Source organism: Triticum aestivum, chromosome 6A, assembly GCF_018294505.1.
Source record: "Triticum aestivum cultivar Chinese Spring chromosome 6A, IWGSC CS RefSeq v2.1, whole genome shotgun sequence".
Classification (NCBI taxonomy): domain Eukaryota; kingdom Viridiplantae; phylum Streptophyta; class Magnoliopsida; order Poales; family Poaceae; genus Triticum; species Triticum aestivum.
In genome coordinates this window covers 96,339,630-96,359,516 of record NC_057809.1, presented here as the reverse complement: position 1 = coordinate 96,359,516, position 19,887 = coordinate 96,339,630, and positions in this window count along the sequence as shown.

The window sequence follows — 19,887 nt, the reverse complement described above, 5'->3', positions numbered from 1 at the left end:
CGGTATTTGTCACACCGGCCCTCTTCAATAAATGTATAATCTCCCATTTTCGTTGCCTTTCGGATGTCTCACGTCGCAGACATGTCTTTGCAGGCCGACGTAACCCCGTGCACCATATTGTACACCATCGATGACCAAAAGGTGGACGTAGGGAAGGCGACGATAATGAAGCCGAAGGCGCCATTGTTCCACAGCCGGCCGATCCCCCCTGACGTCTTCAAGGTTTCCGTGGTCAGTGTCAAACTGGGCCACGAGAATTTGGCTCCTCCAGTACTAGGGGGATGACAACGAGACCCCATGGCGGCTTGGTAGTTGCAATGGGTGGGTCCTGTTGTGGCCAAAGAGTCTGCTTCATCTGGAGGTGGCCGGGAGCACACCCACGAGCACACAGCCTCAGCAAGGTATGAACATCAACACCCCACCTACCCAATTAGCGTCGACTGTCATGCTAGGTGATAGCAGACGGGGTGAGGAAGAGGCTCCATTAGACACTGATCACGTCGCCATAGATGAGGATGACGATAACACTGAACAATATCTCAATACTGGCGCCTATTATGAGTACTCAGGGTTTGAGTGTCATGAGTCGGTGCATGAATTGCCGCCTCCGGAGGCTGAACGTATTATAGACGAACTTCCAGTAGGAAAGAAGCATATGAAGAGATGGAGGAAAGGCAACAAAGCTGCTTCTATGATCCAGCCGCCTCAGTAGCCTTGGGTTCAAGACCGTATACCTATCCCTGGTGCGGCAAAATGGCATGTCGTCGGTGAACCAATCCTACCTAAGGCAGTGTTAGAGGCCACACACGGCAATCTAAGGAGACTTCATGAGGATGTGCTGCACAGAGAGAAAAGCCTCATCGCCTTGGAAAATCCAGGATACCCACTCTATGTGGTTAATGTGTCGCGACAAAGGTCATACGTCCACTCATGCCCCGCGGACAAGTTCTTCCTTCGATTCGATTACATCTTCGACATGTTTCACTTGAAGAAGCTGGATATTACATTTGTCCGCCTTTATGCCTTGTACATGAACTACATCATTGGGATTGAGCAGATACCTTATATGTGTGTTGCTGACCCGTACTTCATGCACGAGGATCTTGGCAGTTTGCATAGAGCATCGTGAAAACGCGAGGGACTACATCGTTGATTTCATGGTCGCTAATAAGGACAAGGAGGCGATTATCGTGCCTTATCATTCCCTGTAAGTCATCCACGCGGATATCCTTCCTTCGATTTCAATCATTCATTTGCATGGTGGAGGCTAATTAATTTGAGGTGTACTTATTTTGCGCAGCGGCGGGTGCGCCATCCTCATCATCCTTTACTCCCGATACTCCCACGCTCTTTACTTGGACTCATCGAGGAACATGAACAAAAAGGATTACACCCACATCAAGTCTGTTCTCGACAGTGCTATCTTTTACTATGGTGTACGGGGTGGAGAGATCAAGGACAAGAAGAAAAGGGACGGTAGGCCTGCATTCGGCCATAAGACCGACTTCTGCTGCATCCAACAACCGAGTGATTCTCTTAGTGATGGATTCTATGTCCTACACCACATGTTGGAGTACAGACGGGATCATTAGGACCTTCGCATGTCACCTAAATCCGGCGATGCCCATATTCTGCAATGGGCAAAGAACGTAGGAGATATCCCGGATCATCGACTTCGAACTGAGTTCTATCACATCCAGCATGAACTTGCCCAAGTCATCGCGAAGGAGGTCCTCGACAAAACAGGTATGTTCTACGAGGAAGGGCAAATGTCGCGGGAAGACGTCCGAACACGCGTAGCCGCTTAGCGTCTCGACCTGAAGCCTTTCACTAAGCTCGGGGACTATCTCCCTGACTTGAATGGATGAAACAACATGTTGGAGTGATTGTCGATATATGACAATATTTCCGTTTAGTCCATACTTTCTGAATGACGAAACTTTGAGTTATGCATGATGAAACTTTATTTGTGATGTAATTAAACCGTCCTCCTCAATTAGAGAAGATCACTCTGGTTAGGGCATTTTGGGTACGATGAACTTTGTTATTTATGCTTATGATATGTTGCTTCTATTTTTGCCAAGTCTGTCTCTTTCTGTGGCTCAACTATGTATGTTGCATATCATCGACTCATGTTACGATGCAGGTGTATAGATCATCAATGACGAAGAAGTGCAACGCCAGGAGTATACGACGAGTGGCCGGAGTGTCAGGCCCAGGTGTACCGGTTTTCGGTTTCCGAGCGACAGCCAATAGTTTGTTTAGGTTCACGCTAATGCGAGAGAGGGATACGAAATCATGTACTGCATAGTTCCGCTCTCACTCATAGTGATAGCTCTTCTTGCATATATCATTGTTTAGATGGATGACAATGTAGTTGCAAGTAATCAAGACTTGTATTGTTATTTTCGAGATGATGACGAGAGACCACTTTGTGTTGGATGATGATTATGATGATGACATGATTTGATGCTATGGTTACATTTGTATGTGTATGATATGCTAAAGATTATTGTATAAAGCCTATTCAAATACAAAAAAATATGCAGAAAAAACTAATAAAACTAATAGTAGTGAGGGGAATAAAGTTAGCAGCAGCGCGCTCTTACCAGTAGAGCATCCCAGTTAAAAGCGCTGCAGCTATTAGCAGTAGCGCGTCGAACTAAAGCTCGCTGCTGCTATCCATGTATAGAAGTAGGGTGGGGCAACACGCGCTACTGATACATGTTAGCTGTAGTGTCTTATCAGTAGCGCAGGACCCCGCGCTACTGATACACCAAATACCCGCGCTACTGCTAGGCTTTTCCCTAGTAGTGTGCATTAGGTGTCTGAATTCTTTCAAACATGGAGGCATGTCATGAGAATGCGCACATGTTGATAAAATTTGATATCATTGTTGGGGAACGTAGTATTTCAAAAAAATTCTACGATCACGCAAGATCTATCTAGGAGATGCATAGCAACAAGAGGGGAGAGTGTGTCCATGTACCCTCGTAGACCAAAAGCGGAAGCGTTAAGTAACGCGGTTGATGTAGTCGAACGTCTTCGCGATCCAACCGATCAAATACCAAACGCACGGCACCTCGGCGATCTGCACACATTCAGCTCGGTGACGTCCCTCGTACTCTTGGTCCAGCTGAGGCCAAGGGTGAGTTTCATCAGCACGACGGCATGTTGACAGTGATGATAAAGTTACCGATGCAGGGCTTTGCCTAAGCACTACGACAATATGATCGAGGTGTAAAACTGTGAGGGGGGCACCGCACACGGCTAAAGATCATCTTGTGAGTCTATGGGGTGCTCCCTCCCCTGTATATAAAGGAGGGGAGGAGGAGGGCCGGCCACAAGGGGCGTGCCCAAGGGGGGGGGGAATCCTACTCCTAGTAGGAGTAGGTTCCCCCCTTTCCTAGTCCTAGTAGGAGAAGAAGGAAGGAGAGGAAGAAGAGAAGGAAAGGGGGCGGCCCCCCTAGCCCTAGTCCAATTCGGTTTGGGCTAGGGGGGGGGGGGCGCCACCTTTTGGCCTGCCTCCTCTCTTCCACCACTAGGCCCATAAGGCCCAATAACTTCCCGGGGGGGGGGGGTCCGGTAACCCCCGGTACTCCGAAACTTATCCGAAATGACCCGAACCATTCCAGAGTCCGAATGTAGCCTTCCAATATATCAATCTTTATGTCTCAACCATTTCGAGACCCCTCGTCATGTCCGTGATCTCATCCAGGACTCCGAACAACCTTCGGTACATCAAATCACATAAACTCATAATACGAATCGTCACCGAACGTTAAGCGTGCAGACCCTATGGGTTCAAGAACAATGTAGACATGACCGAGACACATCTCCGGTCAATAACCAATAGCAGAACATGGATGCTCATATTGGTTCCTACATATTCTACGAAGATCTTTATCGGTCAAGCCGCATAACAACATGCGTTGTTCCCTTTGCCATCGGTATGTTACTTGCCCGAGATTCGATCATGGGTATCATCATACCTAGTTCAATCTTGTTACCGACAAGTCTCTTTACTCGTTCTGTAATGCATCATCCCGCAACTTACTCATTAGTCACATTGCTTGCAATGCTTATAGTGATGTGCATTACCGAGAGGGCCCAGAGATACCTCTCCAACAATCGGAGTGATAAATCCTAATCTCGATCTATGCCAACTCAACAAATACCATCGGAGACACCAGTAGAGCATCTTTATAATCACCCAGTTATGTTGTGACGTTTGATAGCACACTAAGTGTTCCTCCGGTATTCGGGAGTTGCATAATCTCATAGTCATAGGAACATGTATAAGTCATGAAGAAAGCAATAGCAATAACCTAAACGATCATAGTGCTAAGCTAACGGATGGGTCTTGCCCATCACATCATTCTCTAATGATGTGATCCCATTCATCAAATGACAACATATATCTATGGCTAGGAAACTTAACCATCTTTGATTAACCAGTTAGTCTATAGTAGAGGCATACTAGGGACACTCTGTTTGTCTATGTATTCACACATGTACTAAGTTTCCTGTTAATACAATTCTAGCATGAATAATAAACATTTATCATGATATAAGGAAAAATAAATGACAACTTTATTATTGCCTCTAGGGCATATTTCCTTCAGTCTCCCACTTGCACTAGAGTCAATAATCTAGTTCACATCGTTATGTGATTTAACACCAATAGTTCACATCGTTATGTGACCAACACTCAAAGGTTTACTAGAGTCAATAATCTAGTTCACATCGCTATGTGATTAACACCCCAAAAGTACTAAGGTGTGATCATGTTTTGCTTGTGAGAGAAGTATAGTCAACGGTTCTGTTATATTCAGAGCTATATGTATTTTGCAAATATTTTATGTCTACAATGCTCATGGAGCTACTATAGCTAATTGCTTCCACTTTCAATATGTATCCAGACTGAGACTTAGAGTCATCCGAACCGGTGTAAAAGCTTGCATCGACGTAGCTCTTTACGGCAAACTCTTTATTATCTCCATAATCGAGAAATATTTCCTTAGTCCTCTTAGGTAACTAAGGATAAATTTGACCAATGTCCAGTGATCTACTCCTAGATAACTATTGTACTCCCTTGCCAAACTCATGATGAGGTACACAATAGGTCTGGTACACAACATAGCATACTTTATAGGACCTATGACTGAGGCATAGGGAATGACTTTTCATTTTCTTTCTATTTTTTGCCGTGGTCGGGTATTGAGTCTTTACTCAACTTCACACCTTGCAGCACATGCAAGAACTCCTTCTTTGACAGTTCCATTTTGAACTACTTCAAAATCTTGTTAAGGTATGTTCTCATTGAAAAATCTTATCAAGCGTCTTGATCTATCTCTATAGATCTTGATGCTCAATATGTAAGTAGCTTTACTGAGGCCTTTCATTGAAAAATTCTTATTCAAGTATCATTTTATGCTATCCAGAAATTATGTATTATTTCCAATCAACAATATGTCATCCACATATAATATCAGAAATACTACAGAGCTCCCACTCACTTTCTTATAAATACAGGTTTATCCAAAAGTCTGTATAAAAACCATATGCTTTGATCACACTATCGAAGCGTACATTCCAATTCCGAGGTGCTTGCACCAGTCCATAAATGGATCACTGGAGTTTACACACTTTGTTAGCACCTTTCGGAATGACAAAATCTTCTGGTTGCATCATATACAACTCTTCTTTAAGAAATCCATTAAGGAATGCAGTTTTGACATCCATTTGCCAAATTTCATAAAATGCGGCAAATGCTAACATGATTCGGACAGACTTTAAGCATAGATACGAGTGAGAAACTCTCATCGTAGTCAACACTTTGAACTTGTCGAAAACCTTTTGCGACAATTCGAGCTTTGTAGGTAGTAACACTACTATCAGCGTCCGTCTTCGTCTTGAAGATCCATTTAATCTCAATGGCTCACCAATCATCGGTCAAGTCAATCAAAGTCCATGCTTTGTTCTCATACATGGATCCCATCTCAGAATTCATGGCCTTAAGCCATTTCACGGAATATGGGCTCATCATCGCTTCCTCATAGTTCATAGGTTCGTCATGGTCTAGTAACATGACTTCCAGAAAGGATTACCATACCACTCTAGTGCGGAATGTACTCTGTTTGACCTACAAGGTTCAGTAGTAACTTGATATGAAGTTTTATGATCATCATCATTAGCTTCCTCACTTATTGGTGTAGGCATCACTGGAACTGATTTATGTGATGAACTACTTTTTAATTCGAGAGAAGGTACACCTACCTCATCAAGTTCTACTTTTCCCACTCACTTCTTTCGGGAGAAACTCCTTCTCTAGAAAGGATCCATTCATAGCAATGAATATTTTGCCTTCAGATCTGTGATAGAAGGTGTACCGAACAGTTTCCTTTGCGTATCCTATGAAGACATATTTTTCCAATTTGGGTTCGAACTTATCAGGTTGAAGCTTTCACGTAAGCATCGCAACCCCAAACTTTAAGAAACGACAATTTGGGTTTCTTGCCAAACAACAACATATGGTGTCGTCTCAACGGATTTCGATGGTGCCCTATTTAACGTGAATGCAGCCGTCTCTAAAGCATAACCCGAAAACGATAGTGGTGAATCAGTAAGAGACATCATAGATCGCACCATATCTAATAAAGTGCGGTTACGATGTTCGGACACACCGTTACGCTATGGTGTTTCAGGTGGCGTGAGTTGCAAAACTATTCCGCGTTGTTTCAAATGAAGACCAAACTCATAACTCAAATATTCACCTCCACGATCAGATCGTAGAAACTTAATTTTCTTGTTACAATGATTTTCCACTTCACTCTGAAATTGTTTGAACTTTTCAAATGTTTCGGACTTATGTTTCATCAAGTAGATATACCAATATCTGCTCAAATCATTTGTGAAGGTCAGAAAATAACGATACCCACCGCGAGCATCAACACTCATCGGACCACATACATCAGTATGTATTATTTTCCATAAAGATTACAAAGGCGGTCAGAAATTCTTTCCCTTTTCCAAAAATCAGGTCATTGCTCAGGTGCTAAGCTCTTCATAACATAAATAAAGCTTGCTCACGAACCGGCAACCCCAGTTGATCAAGCATTATGAGGAGCCAGTCCGGCTCCGTAAATCTGAACAACTCCTCACCCGGAATATTTCACACTTCCCCCAAGAAAATACTCAACACACGCGCCTTAGGACATGCCACAAGGGCATGGAAAATACTCTCATCCTGAACACCACAAATAGTGCACAAACCCAAGACCGTTTGTTGATGGTTTACCCTATTTACCTGTACCGCCAAACTGTTGGTCGCTGCTCTCCAAGCAAAAATTCTATTTTTGGCGGGACTTTAGCCTTCCAAATAACATCCCACATTCTTCTTTCCTCATTAACCACACTGCTGGAAATTCCTGTCTCCTCGCTGCAATCCTTGAGATTTGACGCCAGCTTGTACGCACTTTTAACAGAGAACATACCACTTTGCTCATAGTGTCAAGCAACAAGATCCCCCTTCCCCACGGACTGAATGCGTAACTTTAAGATCTCTTCAGCATCATGATGAAAAATTAGCTTCCTAATCAAATTTTCATCCCATGTTTTAGTCCCGCTCATAAATAATTCCGACACCCATTTCAATCTAGCACGCTTCTTTTTTGCTATAGCTTTTAGGTCTGCATTTCTTGGAAGCCGATTATCTCTCTAGATGTTAACATTGTTGCCATTGACCACTCTCCATATGACCCCTTTTTTAACAGTTCCAATCCATGTATAATACCCTGCCAATTCACCGACGTGGCTTGCGGAAAAACCGTATCTAGTATGTGACCATTGGAATAATATTTTGCCTTCAAAATCATAGCACATAACGAGTCCGAGTACACTAATAACCTCTAGGCTTGCTTAGCTAATAGTGCTTGATTAAATAACCTTAGATCACGGAACCCCATGCCGCCCTGACATTTTGGTCTTGCTAGTTTATCCCAAGCTAGCCAATGTGTTCTTCTTCTATCCTCTTCGTCTCTCCACCAGAAATCCTCTTCGTCTCCTCACCAGAAATTCCTCATAATCTGAGCAAGTTCCTCACATAAGGAGACTGGAAATTTAAAAAATCCCATGCATACATTGGGAGCGCTTGCAAAAACCCTTAATTTGAGATTCCTTTATACCACTAGAAGCATACTTTTCAATCCAATCCAACGCTCTTTTTAAAGCCTTATCCTTGGTCGCCTAAAAAATTTCCCAACCTTCATTCTACCCTCAGGCACCGGTAATCCAAGATACTTATCCTCAAAACCTTCAGCGGTAATATTTTGAGAATAACCATCGTAGACACCTAATCCCTATGTAGTTCATATTGGAATCTCTAAAAGCAATTATATTTTGGGACAGAGTAGGTATGTTACTAGCTAAATTACTCCTACTATGGCTAGTCTTATACAAAGAGCAGGGTGGAAATTACAATTTCAGCATGCAAATACCCTAGGAAGTAAGTACTTTTATGAAATCATTTTTTTATTTTTTGAATGCTAAGAAATAACCAATATAATTTAGAAAAATTTGGGAAGTTCTCAACAGAAAGCCGCACTTTGATTCCCTCTTTTCAAATCTTTGGATTTTCTTGCTTTTTTATTGGATTTTATTAGGCCCAACACGATAGGTTGAATTGTCTCCTTCTATTTTTTTTCTTCTTTGTCCTACCAATCTCTTCTTTCCGCTTTGCAGGCGATTGACCCGATTCCATGGCCAATTTACGCCCCATTGACCAGGGTGAAAGCTAGTGGCTGATCGCGTGCCAGCGATTTGGTCGGCGCATGCCACACGCAATGCAGTGAAGGCCGGAGGACACGTGCTTCGCCGACACAATGCTCAAGGTCGCACGATTGCCGACGCGCCCCGACAACGGCAGGTTCGGCAAGAGTTGTGACGCTTCCAGTTGATGATGTGATGTGTTGTTGCAACACACAGGAGGGCGTAGCTGTCGTCGACAACGTTGTGGTGTGTCGCGACAGGCCGTTGCTGCGATGCATGCGGTCTCTCCGATTGGCCGCGATGCAAAAGGTTGAAGTTTAGTCCCGAGTAAGCTACCACCACAGCCTCTTGCTCAAGTCTCACGCACAAATATTTTCTTCCCCGACGTCTCCTATTCCCAAACTACTAGCTGATTTATCGTAACTATACTTTACTAGCTCTTTCTCCTCTATTCTTTTGTTTGTTGTATGCGTATAGCCCGTACAACTAATTCTCTCTCTCTTCGGCGGCGCACGAATTTGCATGTTGCTTCCAGTATAGACCATAGTAGCCGGAAACGGGGAACGGTAGGCCGTCCCTCGATCCCGATTCATCGACCCGGAATCGGATTCGGGAACGAGGTCGGATTCGATACGATTCGATGAAGATTCGGCGTCCCCGCAGCCTGCTCCTCGATTCAGGTTTCAGGATCCAACAGCCAAAACGTGAGGCATAATTTACTCACGATGTCGTTTCTTTTCTCAAGAACTCCTCATTCTTCCTCAAGTCCATTAATTGCAAGGGATCCATTAACAACAAGGAATGCTGACCGTCAGGGAGTCGTGGTTCTTCAAGAACTGCGTTCCTCGACCCATGATACCGTACCGGGTTCATCGTACCCAAATGGATTGGATCGCGTCCCCACTATAAAAAATTCGTCTAAGAGATGTATACCCTCGTTGTACCCTATTTTTTTCAGCCACCGACTCTCGTCCCTCGTTCCCGTTCCTTGCTCCCACCGTACCGGAAACATGGCAACTATGGTATAGACAAACCAGCAAGGCGCAAGGGAGGGAGCAACGATGGCTATCTCTTCTTAATACTTGTCAAATACATAGTGGTGCTAGCAAGCTCTCGTAGTACCATCACAACCGCTTATTATTGCCTCGTAGGTAACAATGTACCACTGCTTCACTGATTTATTTTGAAGGGGAATGCCAGCTCGTGATCAAAAGGACGAACGGAGCTAATCTACTTAAGTTACTAAGCTCTCTAGCCAATTGGTTGTCAGCTGATGAGAGACATCTTCTTCGCTTGGCTCATCTGCACGCATCGAGTTTCTCTCATGTTCCGTGTCTCTCCCTAAGCTCCTTAAACTATTTTTCTTTCTCCCTATAGATTGTTAATTTTCCGATATGTCCATTGCTTCTCTGTTAGTGGTCTGAGCACTATTGTTTGTTTTTGCATGAGCAAAGTTTAGTGATGTCCAGAAGAAATAAACATGGTCATCAAAATTTAACAGGGCATTATTCGGTATTTTTACAACATTTATTCTAGACAAATGTGAAATCTAAGAAACACTGCCAAAACAATAAAATCTACAAGTCGTGATTTGTATCGCCGACATTGCATAGATTTAGGGTAACAATAGTAACAAATAGGCATCGTGGTATTCATCTGCAAAAATAATATCAAGCTATGATATGAGTGACGGGACTTCTGATTGTAGTATTCATAAAAAAATCATACAACTCCATGATTTGCCAAATCGAGATTTCATATGGCTTACCCATGTGATATATGAATAATCCACAATACTAACAATCATAGTCTTGGCAGCATCACTAAAACGCAGTGTCTATGATAACGGTAAAATGACAGTGGAAGTAAGACGCACTTTGAATCTACATGACCATGTCTATGATATAAAAGTAGATCTAATTTAGTCATCTACGCGCTATACCCAATAATGGCTCTATTGTTGGTATAATATACGTACCAACAATATGAGTAACAAATAGGCATCGCGGTATTTATCTACAAACTTTTTTTTGAGAAACTTCACCCTTTATTAACATTCAATATTCATCGGGATACAGATTATATCGGGCATAGAACCTAGCCACACATGGCGCCCAGTAAGACGACAATTCGCCGCTTTGGCAGGCATATGAGCCTCTCCATTATGTTGACGTCCTTCATGAGTGAAAAGCACGTCTCGGAACATGTTCCTTTGGTCTTTGATCTCTCATAGAGTTGTGACTAGTCCTGGCCATGGGCCGCCCGGCCCAAACAGCCCGGCCCAAAAAAGCCCGGCCTGACCTAGCCCAACGCTGCTCCCGGGCCGGGCCTGGGCCTAGGTTTTGAGCCCGAAGACTAGGTCGGGCCGGGCCTGGGCCCGCTGTTTATGCCATTTACTGAAGAGGCCCGGCCCGAGGCCCAAGGCCCGATGTGTTTTTTGCTGTGATGGGCCGGGCTCGGGCCTGAAAACTAGGCCCGACGGCCGGGCTCGGGCCTGAAAACTAGGCCCGACGGCCGGGCCGGGCCGGGCTCGGGCCTGAGTTTTCTACCTCGGGCTTGGTCAGGCCCGGCCCGAAGCCCGGCCAGGTCCGGTTGTGACATATTGACAAGGCGGTCTAGAATCAATGTTTCTCACCACTTCGATGCAGTTCGATGTTACACAGATTGAATCCGAGTGAAGATCCAAGGCAAGAGCTGGTGCTTCATTGCGAGCCCGTGCTTCAAGGGATGCCGGGTCAACATGCCCCTCCACCACAACAGTGGAGGCGCCTATATACTAGCCATTCTTGTCCCGATAAATCACTGCCGCTGCCCCCCTTGACCCATCTCGAGACAAGCCTCCGTCCCGACAAATCACCAAAAACCGTTGATCAAGTCTCCACACACGCAAATGTTTTTTCCCCGACGTCTCCTATTCCCGAACCAGTAGCAGATTTATGGTAACAACACTTCACTGCCTTTTTCTCCTCCATCTCTTTCATTTGCTGTACAAGTGTAGCACGTACTACAGTACTAGTCTCGAAGTGTTGTTTATTAACCTTGCCCCTCGTACAGCTGATTGTCTCTTTCTCTTCTGCGTACGAATTTGCATGTTGCTTCCAGTATTGACAATCCAACAAGGCGCAAGGGAGAGAGAGAGAGAGAGAGAGAGAGAGAGAGAGAGAGAGAGAGAGAGAGAGAGAGATGATTGGTACTATCTCTTCTTGATACTTGTCAAATATATAGTGGTGCTAGCAAGCTCCCATAGTAATATCGTGGCCGCTTATTATTGCCTGGTAGGTAACAATGTACCACTGATTTATTTTGAAGGGGAATGCCAGCTTGTAATCAAAAGGACGGACAAAGCTAATCTACTAAAGTTACTAACCTCTAGCCAATTGGTTATCAGCCGATGAGGGATGCCTTCTTATTGGGCTCATCCGGCCGCATCAAATTTTCTCATGTTGTCTCTCTCCCTAAATTCAATAAACTGTCTTTCTTTCTCCCTATTGATTGTAATTTGCCGATATGCCCATTGCTTCTGTGTGAGTGGGCTGAGCTCTATTATTTGTTTTGGCGTGAGCAACATATGGTGATGTCCAGAAGAAAGACACATGGTCACCAAATTTTAATAGGGCATTATTCGGTATTTTTACAACATTTATTCTTGACAAATGTGAAATCTAAGAAACAATACCAAAACAATATAATCTAAAAGTGGTGATTTGTATCGTGGGCGTCATAGAGCTTTAGGATAACCATAGTAACAAATAGGCATCGTAGTATTCATCTGCAAACATAATACCAAGCTACGATATGAGTAACAGAGACTTCTAATTGTAACATTCATCAAAAATCATACAACTCCATGATTTGACCAATCGAGATTCCATATAACTTACTCCAGTGATATATGAGTAATCCACAATTCTAGCAATCATAGTCTCAGCAGCATCACTAGAAGGCAGTGTTTGTGGTAACGATAAAATGGCACTGGATGACTGGAATAAGACACACTTTGAATCTACATGACGCGATGTCTACAATAATAATAATAATAAGTTGTGGAAGTAACAAAAACTTGGAAGCTACAACACTTTTGAATCGTGCGCACAAGTCCGGTTGAACTCATGCTAAGAAAACAAAGGAACGCAAAAAAGTAGTACAGGATTGCAGCGTGCTGTATAGATGGGGAACGAGGGTCGCTTGGTGGATCGGAAGGCTTACATTACAGCTTGGTTAATCTCGTGTTCTCCTCTGTTCCCAAACCACCATGGCTTGTAAGTCCTGCTTTGTTGAGTCAACTAGTAGTGAACTGGGTTGTTATCATTTGAAAAGTGTGGAACAAGTTTTGCATAATTTCATCTTCAATGCAATTCCAGTTTCAGTTTCATTTGGACCACATAAACATATCTTTTTTTTTTGAATTTTCACATAAACATATCTAACATTTAACAATCTGCATTCAAGAAGATCCTGAAAGATCAATCCCCACCACCATCTCCGACAAAAGTAATCTTGATATTGCACAATTTCATCTTCAATGCAAATTCCAGTTTCAGTTTCATTTGAACCACATAAAAATAATTAACAAACTGCATTCACGAAGATTCCGAAAGATCAATGCTCACCGCCATCTGCTAACCTATTCACCAAAATTCAGTAAAACACAAGAAGGGAAAATTTTCAACCAGTTCACAACCATCTGCTAGCCAGTGGCTGGCTGTGTGCCAGTTGACGTAGTCGACAAGCCCGGTTGACGGCAGTCTCAGCACGAGTGCGACGCTTTCAGGCGATGGTGCGATGTGCAGAGCAAAGGGGTGGCGCAGCAGTCGACAACAGCACGCGGTCTCTCCGGTTGGACGCGACACAAAAGGTCGAAGGTCAGCTCTGAATAACCACCAACTAGAGACCGTTGCTAAGTCTTCCCACACACAAATATTTCTTCCCCGACGCCTCCTTTTCCCGCACTAGAGATTTATCGTAACAACACTTCCCTAGCTCTTTTTTTTTTTGCGGGGACACTTCCCTAGCTCTTTCTCCTCCATTTTTTTGTTTGTTTGCTCTACGCTTGTAGCCCGTCCTACAATACTAGTCTTTTTTTTGAGAATCCTACAATACAAGTCTCGAAGTGTTGTTTATTCAGTTTTCCCCTCGTATAGCTTAATCTTTCTTTCTCTTCAATTGCATACGAACCTGCATGTTGCTTCCAGTATACCAAACCAACAAAGGCGCAAGGGAGAGAGTGATGATGGCTATCTCTTCCTGATACTTGTCAAATATATAGTGGTGCTAGCAAGCTCTCATAGTATCACGCCTGCTTATTATTGCCTGGTAGGTAACAATGTACCTCTGCTTCACTGATTTATCTTGAAGGGAAATGCTAGCTTGTGACCAAAAGGAAAGACAGAGCAAATCTGCTAATAAACTTACTAAAGTTACTAATTTCTCTCATGTTCTCTCTCTCTCTCTCCCTAAAGTCACTAAACTGTTTTTCTTTCTCCCTATTGATTGTTAATTTGCCAATATGTGCTTGGCTTCTCTGTTAGTGGGTTGAGCACTATAGTTTGTTTTGGTGTGAGCAAAGTATAGTGATATGCACATGGTCTTTGAAATTTAATAGAGCATTATTCGGTATTTTTACAACATTTATTCTTGACAAATATGAAATCTAAGAAACACTGCCAAAACAATAAATTCTACAAGTCGTGATTTGTACCGCGGGTGTCGTAGAGCTTTAGGGTAACCATAGTAACAAATAGGCATCGCAGTATTGATTTGCAAGCATAATACCAAGCTATGATATGAGTAACGGAGACTTGTGATTGTAGTATTCATCAAAAATCATACAACTCCATGATTTGACCAATCGAGATTCCATATAACTTACCCAGTGATATATCATATATGAATAATCCACGGCGCCGGAGGTGACCGCGGCAGCGCCGTCGCCGGTCACGGCGTCTCAGATCAGAGCGGCTCGCCAGGAGCGTTTGAATTCGCTCCTGGGCCGCGAGGGGAGGCGATATGTTGATGGGCTGCTGGGTGTCTCTGGGCCGGGGTCTGCTGGGTATGTGGCCCAGACAGAACCGCCTATTGAGCACGCCGAGAGGGTCGACGCATGCAGTGTCTCCCGATCATCGCTTCCGCCCCCTTCGCAGCGCCCTAGGGTTGTCCCACGCCGACGTGGCAAGTTCTTTCGGCGGGGGACGGCTGGGCTCGGCGCATTCCGCCTCTCGGGACCATGGCTGGGCGCGGCGGGCCGCTGGTGCCCGCAAAGGCCTCTTCTGGCGGGGGGGGGGGGGGGGTTGGCCGCGGCGGTGGTGCGCCGCCATTGGGCGTTGGCAGTGTACGGGCCGCTCCTTCCCTGCCCGTGCATGGCGCCGGTCGAGGTGGGGTGCCGCCCTTGTCTGTGGGACAGGGCACCGGTACTCCTGGTGGAGCGACCGCGGCGACAGCTGGTCGCGGCCTTGGCGTACAGCCCGGGTTTCGGCCGCCGGCGCCTAACTCGGCAGCTTTGGCCGCGGGGCATGGCGCGGCTCCGCCGAGGCCTCCGAACCCTACGGCGGTGGGGCGTGGAGCTGCTCCGTCGAGGCAGCCGTTGTATAATGGCCCTCGGCCGGTTGGTCAAGTCAATTCCCAGGCCACTAATACCGGCGTGCAGTCTCGGGCCGCGCCGCCGCCTCACTTTGTGGCAAGGCCGACGCAAATGCCCTCGGGACATACGCAGACGAGACAAGACAAGATGGCTGAAGAGTCTACTGATCCGCCCCGTGAACAGTGGGGGGACGATGGCCATGATGCTTATGGAGATGGTCAGCACTGTGGATCGTCATCTATGGGAGGTGGCCGCGGTTATGCTTGGCAGAGTTATGGTTCCGCTGAGAGGCCGTTCTTTGGCCCTCCGGGCGGTTTCGTCGAGGGTGCTTCTGGGCCGGACTACCGGCAGAGAGGTGGCTACCATGGACACCGTGGTGGTCGCGGGGGAGGTCATGGTCGATTCCGTAGACAGCCTCCGCCGCCGGCCGTTGTGGACCAGCAGGCTACCGAGGTGGCGACCAATTCCCCTCAGGTGACCGCACTGCCTAGCCGGGCTATGGAGGTAGTGACGGCTTTGGCCAACACGGATGTTGCTATGACTGGTGCTTCAGCTAACGAAGGTATCATGTCTGAGTCTGAGAGGGCATCCAAGTGGGCGTGGAGGAAGGAGAAGATGCTATGCTATCGATGTGGTGAGAAGGGTCACTTCATTTCTGAGTGCGTGGCTGAGTTGTGTGATACATGTGGTAAGCCAGCGCATGCCACAGGGGATTGCCCGCTTCTGCATGATCAGGCTCCGGCTCTTACAATGTATGGAGTATATTGTGCTGAGCTGATGTTTTTTGAGTCCCCGGCTACGAGAGAGATTCCAGTTGAGACGCAGAGCTTGACTACTACTGGAATTGTGAAAGCTACCCAGGGAGCGGTCTCTGAAGCTCAGATTGTGCAGAGGCTTCAGGAACTGGCTCCTGGTGTTTTTAGTGGGAGCTTGTCCACATCGAGGAGCATGTGTTCAGGGTTGACTTCCCATCGGTAGAGGACTTGCGGCGGTTACTGAGCTTTGGGTTGTGCAAGGTCCCCGGCACTAATTTCATTCTAGAGTTTCACGAGTGGAAGAAAGTGGAGCCTAAGGGAAAGCCCCTCACTCAGGTGTGGCTGCGGTTTTCTGGGGCACCCTCGGAGTCTCTGACGGATGTTCAGGTTGTGGCCAGTCTGGGGATCATGGTAGGCAAAACTGAGAAAGTGGATATGGCTTTCACTCGCGCACACTGGGTGGCCCGATTGCTAGTGAGTGTTCTGGACATCGAGTTCGTCCCGGATGTGGTTAACTAGACTTATAGGGGTGTGGTGTTCCCTCTAGAGATTGAGTTTGAGGATTCAGAGTTGTTTGCTGAGACGGTTAATGGGGCTGATGTGGATATGCACGAGGGTGACGACAATGCAGGTGCTAGGGAGGATCAGACTGATGAGGCTGGACGAGAGAGGTCCAACGGATCGGGACCAGTGGCTCAGTTACCCGAGACTGGGTCCGGGGTAGAGCCGGCCCCATCTCCGTCGGTCCCAAAGAGTACTTTGCGGTTTGGATCCTTTGAGCCTGCGTCTGCCCCTCCTAGGCTTTGGAGCGACCGGGTTGAGTCTGATGATGCTTTTGAGTGCTCGCTCCCAGTGCTGTATTTTGGGATTGCTGATCGTCCCGTGGTGGGCGACCGTGTGACCGTACACTCGGCGACGACCGTGGAAGGGGGAGGGGACATGGAGCCTCAGGAGGTTCCGCTCCTCCCAGCGCCACCAGTGGTCACGGGCGGACAGATGTTGGCCGCTTCGGTGGTTATGCCTTGGGGGGGGGGGGGTTCAGGGCAGGTGGCCGCGAATTCTTCTCCACATATCCTAACGCCGGCGACGCCTGCCGCACCGGCGGTGGCCGGCCATGGGGGAGACCGTCTGGGGCAGGTGGCCCCGGCTCCTTCCCCTTCGGCACCGGCTACTGAGGCTATATCTCCGGTGGTACTGGGCGGGAGTCTGGGGCAGGTGGCCCTGGCACTTCCTTCTCCTTCGGCAGTCGGGACGACGACGCCCTCATGCTTGAGGGTTGGGGCGGGGCGGGTGCTCGGGCAGGCGGCACCGGTGCCTCCCTCCCCCGGCTTTCCGTCTGTACGTTGGGAGCCCTCCGCCACCACATCCTCCGAGTGGCACTACTCGGGAGGAGGTTATTGCCTTTGGTGGGATCCCCGACCCAGTATCTGCGGGACGACGGATGAGTTCTCGTCTCCAGGACCACACGGAGGTTGATGACATGCAGCAGAGGTGCACTATGAGGGCGACCAAGCTTCAGGATGCTGAGATCTCTACTAGTATGTCCGTCAACATATCTAATTCTTTATTGCATTTTTCTAATGAGGAAATTATAAATAATGCAAACCAGTTAGGAGTTTCGCTAGGGGCTAATGATAGTGAAATTTCCAATTCGGTAAATGATCTTTTAGATTTGGAGGCGGAATGTGCCTTAGAGACTATTCGTAATCTAGCTGCGGTAAAACCCATGAATGATGATGAGATTGATGCGTTGGGGGTCCGAGTGCTCGATAATTTGTGTGCGGATCTAGCACCATCCAACCATGAGTCTGAGGATGATGATGTTCCTCTAGCTAATACAGTAGTTAGTGCCACTGAGCCCGGTTATGAGGACCGGGTGGAAGAACCTAGTAAACCAAAGCGCAAGTGGAAACGGAAGATTTATCCCGATTCTGCGGTTCGTAGGAGTGCTAGGATTCGGACTACCAAAAAAATTTATGATGAATTATTGAAGGAATACTTTGGAATAGCAGAGGTTTGAAAGACTTGGCTAAAAGAAGGTTTCTTACTGAGGCATCTTTAGAGCATCGATTAGATTTTATTGCTCTCTCGGAAACTGGTCGTGAGAACTTTGCGCCCCAGTTTCTTACCTCTCTTGTGGGCGGTGTTGACTTCGATTCGCATTGCCTTCCTCCACGAGGAAGATCGGGTGGGATCTTGCTTGGTGTGAGATGCAACTCGCTAGAAGTCCGCAGCGTAGTGATGGGTGACTTTGCGGTTAAGTTTCGAGTCAGGTCTAAAGCCGATGCTTTCAACTGGGCTTTGGTGGCGGTATATGGTGCCGCACAGCCCGAGCTTAAACCGGAGTTTTTGGCGGACCTTGTTTGGATCTGTGGGTCTGAGCAGCTTCCAATTTTAGTTGGGGGTGACTTCAATATCATTAGGAGGAGAGAGGAGAAGAACAACGATAATTTTGACGGCAGGTGGTCGTTTATGTTCAATACCATTATTGAAAGCTTGGATCTGAGGGAGATAGAGCTTTCTGGTAGAAAGTTTACCTGGGCTAATGCCTTGCCAAACCCGATGTACGAAAAGATTGATCGAGTTCTCGCGAGCGTTGAGTGAGAACAGAAGTACCCTCTCATAACGGTACAAGCCCTCTCGCGTGGAATATCCGATCACACTCCTTTGTTCGTGGACTCGGGGGAGCCGAACCACGTGGGAAACAAAAATACCTTTTTTTCGAGATGGCCTGGTTTGAACGCGAAGGTTTCTTGGACCTGATTGCCAGGGAATGGGCTAAGGGTGCAGGAGGTAGGACTTCGGTTGAGCATTGGCAGAATAAGATTAGGCATTTGAGAAGCTTCTTAAGGGGGTGGGCTAAGCATCTTAGTGGGTGTATAAGATTGAAAAGGACATGCTCCTTTCTCTTATTCACACACTTGACTTACAGGCTGAATCCACGATTTTGCAGCCAGCAGAGCTTCAGGTTAAAATCGAGGCAGAGAAGAGATTGAAAGAACTTCTCCGCGAAGAAGAATTGAAGTGGGCATTGCGGGCTAAGGTCCGCAAAATTGTCCAGGGGGACGCGAATACTCAATTCTTCCACTTGATTGCTAATGGCAAGCATAGAAAGAAGATAATCTTTCAGCTTGAGCAAGCGAAGGAACTATTTTAGGACAGGATAACCTAAAAACTTATATAATCGGATATTACAAGCAGTTATTTGGACCTCCCGAGGATAGCTATGTGTCCCTCGATGAGTCCAGGATTGAGGATGTGCCTCAACTATCGGCTGCCGATAATGATATCCCGGTTGCCCTGTTCTCAGAGAAGGAGGTGTTTGATGCTATTGCACAGATGAAAAACAATAAGGCTCCCGGACCGGATGGTTTCCCGGCTGAGTTCTACAAAAAATGTTGGCACGTTATTAAGAGGGATTTGTTACCTATGTTCCATGATCTGTTCTCTGGACAGCTTCATTTATTTCACTTGAATTTTGGAACTATCACTTTGCTTCCTAAGAAAACGGATGCTATGAGAATTGAGCAGTTCAGGCCGATCTGCCTTCTTAATGTTAGTTTCAAAATCTTCACCAAGGTCAGGACTAATAGGCTCACACAGATTACGCATTTTATGGTGCAACAGTCCTAAACTGCTTTCATGCGGATAGAAACATCCTTGAAGGGGTGGTTGTCCTTCATGAAACTCTCCATGAAATCCATTCTAAAAAATTAGATGGAGTAATTTTTAAGGTGCATTTCGAGAAAGCGTACGATAAAGTCAAATGGCCATTCCTCCAACAGG